Source organism: Triticum urartu, chromosome 3A, assembly GCF_056163025.1.
Source record: "Triticum urartu cultivar PI428250 chromosome 3A, HENAU_Tu73, whole genome shotgun sequence".
In the NCBI taxonomy this organism is placed as follows: Eukaryota; Viridiplantae; Streptophyta; class Magnoliopsida; order Poales; family Poaceae; genus Triticum; species Triticum urartu.
The window spans coordinates 601,126,245-601,129,257 of record NC_141875.1 but is presented as its reverse complement, the minus strand read 5'-3'; the positions used below and the strand labels follow the sequence as shown (position 1 = coordinate 601,129,257).

Genomic DNA, 3,013 nt, shown 5'->3' with positions numbered 1-3,013 from the left:
AGAGATAGATTAAGACAGTTAATTGGACTTTCACAAAGCACATACCTTGATAAAGTTTTGAAGAAGTTCAAAATGGATCAGGCAAAGAAAGGGTTCTTGCCTGTGTTACAAGGTGTGAAGTTGAGTCAGACTCAATGCCCGACCACTTCAGAAGATAAAGAGAAAATGAAAGTCATTCCCTATGCCTCAGCCATAGGTTATATCATGTATGAAATGTTTTCTACCCGACCTGATGTGTGCCTTGCTATTACTTTAGCAGGGAGGTACCAAAGTAATCTAGGAGTGGATCACTGGACAGCGGTCAAAATTATCCTAAGTGGAATAAGGACATGTTTCTCGATTATGGAGGTGAAATAAATTTCGTCATAAAGGGTTACGTCGATGCAAGCTTTGACACTGATCCGGATGACTCTAAGTCTCAATCTGGATACATATTGATAGTGGGAGCAATTAGCTAGAGTAGCTCCGTGCAGAGCATTGTAGACATAGAAGATTTGCAAAATACATACGGCTCTGAATGTGGCATACCCGTTGACTAAACTTCTCTCACAAGCAAAACATGATCACACCTTAGTACTCTTTGGGTATTAATCACATAGCGATGTGAAATAGATTATTGACTCTAATAAACCCTTTGGGTGTTAGTCACATGGAGATGTGAACTAATCACATAAAGATGTGAACTATTGGTGTTAAATCACATGACGATGTGAACTAGATTATTGACTCTAGTGCAAGTGGGAGACTGAAGGAAATATGCCCTAGAGGCAATAATAAAGTTGTTATTTATATTTCCTTATATCATGATAAATGTTTATTATTCATGCTGTAATTGTATTAACTGGAAGCTTAGTACATGTGTGAATACATAGACAAAACAGAGTGTCCCTAGTATGCCTCTGCTTGAGTAGCTCGTTAATCAAAGATGGTTAAGTTTCCTGGCCATAGACATGTGTTGTCATTTGATGAATGGGATCACATCATTAGAGAATGATGTGATGGACAAGACCCATCCATTAGCTTAGCATAAATGATTGTTTAGTTTTATAGCTATTGCTTTCATCATGACTTATACATGTTCCTCTGACTATGAGATTATGCAACTCCCGAATAACGGAGGAACACCTTGTGTGCTATCAAATGTCGCAACATAACTGGGTGATTATAAAGATGCTCTACAGGTGTCTCCGATGGTGTTTGTTGAGTTGGCATAAATCGAGATTAGAATTTTTCACTCCATGTATCAGATAGGTATCTCTTGGCACTCTCGGTAATGCTCATCACTATAAGCCTTGCAAGAAATGTGACTAATGAGTTAGTTGTGGGATGATGCATTATGGAACGAGTAAAGAGACTTGCCGGTAATGATATTGAACTAGGTATGATGATACCGACGATCGAATCTCGGGAAGTAACATACCGATGACAAAGCGAACAACGTATGTTGTTATGTGGTTTGACCGATAAAGATCTTCATAGAATATGTACGAGCCAATATGAGCATCCAGGTTCCGCTATTGGTTATTGACCGGAGATGTGTCTCGGTCATGTATACATAGTTCTCGAACCCGTAGGGTCCGCACGCTTAATGTTCGATGACGATTCTGAAGATCTTGTGCACCAAGCTGTGCGTGCGGAACAACAGATTAAGCGATGCCAAGTCAACATAGTTCCCGGTACCACTTTGAACACATGGCGATGCTCGCAGCATCAGAGTGAGGGTACCGGTCCTAGCTCTAGGACGGCAACATCAAATCATCCTCATGGTTCCATGCAAAAGAATGCTTCAAAATAAAGACCATCGAGGGTTGATTCTAGTGCACAGTCGACCAATCGTTCCAGTGACATAGAGTGTTTCAAGTGTGGAGGAAGGGGACATATGAAGCGTGAATGTCCTAATGAGAGGAGAGTATTACTCACAAAAGATGGCTATGCATCCGCGAGTGATGAAGAGGCAGTTTCTGACACTTCTAGTGAAAATTTTGAAGATGCTGAGAAGGTGACTGCTAGTTTCGAATCTGCTGAATCATATCCGTCCTTAATGGTGCAACGTGTGCAAGAGGATCACATTGAGGATAAGGGGCAACGTTGGAATATTTTTCAGACTCGGTGTAATGTCAGCAACACGAATTGTAAGTTGATCATAAATGGTGGAAGCTACACTAATGCTATCAGCAAGGAATTGGTGCATGCTTTAGCGTTACCTATGTGGAAACAACCGCAACCACATTGCATTGAGTGGTTATATCAGTCTGGCAAACTCAAAGTTACTTACAAGGTGCGTGTGAATTTTTTAGTTGGTGACTACAAAGACACAGTAATTTGTGATGTCTTGCCAATGGATGCATGCCACTTGTTATTGGGGAGGCCATGGCAATATGATCATCGTGCCACACATGACGGGAGGTCCAATACTTATTATTTTTGGGACGCTGGAAGGCGATGTATATTGCGGCCAATGTTTCACAATGCTATCAAAGATGATCTTTTCAGTTCAAAAGAGGGTCTCCAAAGATACCACGAAACCGCGGACGGCTTCGTTTCAAGGAGGAGGGGATGATGTGGCCACTAGTGCAAGAGATAATATTCGGAATGTTTTACAAGTTGGTTCTTTTAGCTTTGAAGTTCCGCCAACTGAACCAAAGAAGGATGAAGTTAAGCCCACCTTCAGAACTCCATGTGCTACATAAATTATTGCAGAGCCTGTGTCGGTCAATTGATACGAGAGGGTCAAGTCGTTTGATATAATACTAGTTACGTACAAGTTTTCTTAGGAGTCCAAAGTTAGTTACTATAGGTGATCAGCGTGCCGGATAATTTATGGTTTAATTCCTTGATTTGTTGGGATAGGAAAGAGAGAGTCCAAATTAGTTAGGTCTTGTACGCAAGTCGGTTTGCTATGTACACGTCGCCTGTATAAAAGGCCAGTTACAGCCGTGCACGGAGGTAGTTGTTTTTGAGATTGATTTTTGTTATCAAGTGTTAATAGACAGAGAAAAAGGTCCCAGGTCCG

At 41.1% G+C, this 3,013-nt stretch overlaps 1 pseudogene; it reads left to right on the top strand.

The window, feature by feature from the left end:
* Window positions 1–1,588: 1,588 nt before the first annotated feature.
* LOC147980729 (uncharacterized) lies at window positions 1,589–2,690 on the top strand (annotated as a pseudogene).
* Window positions 2,691–3,013: the final 323 nt, after the last annotated feature.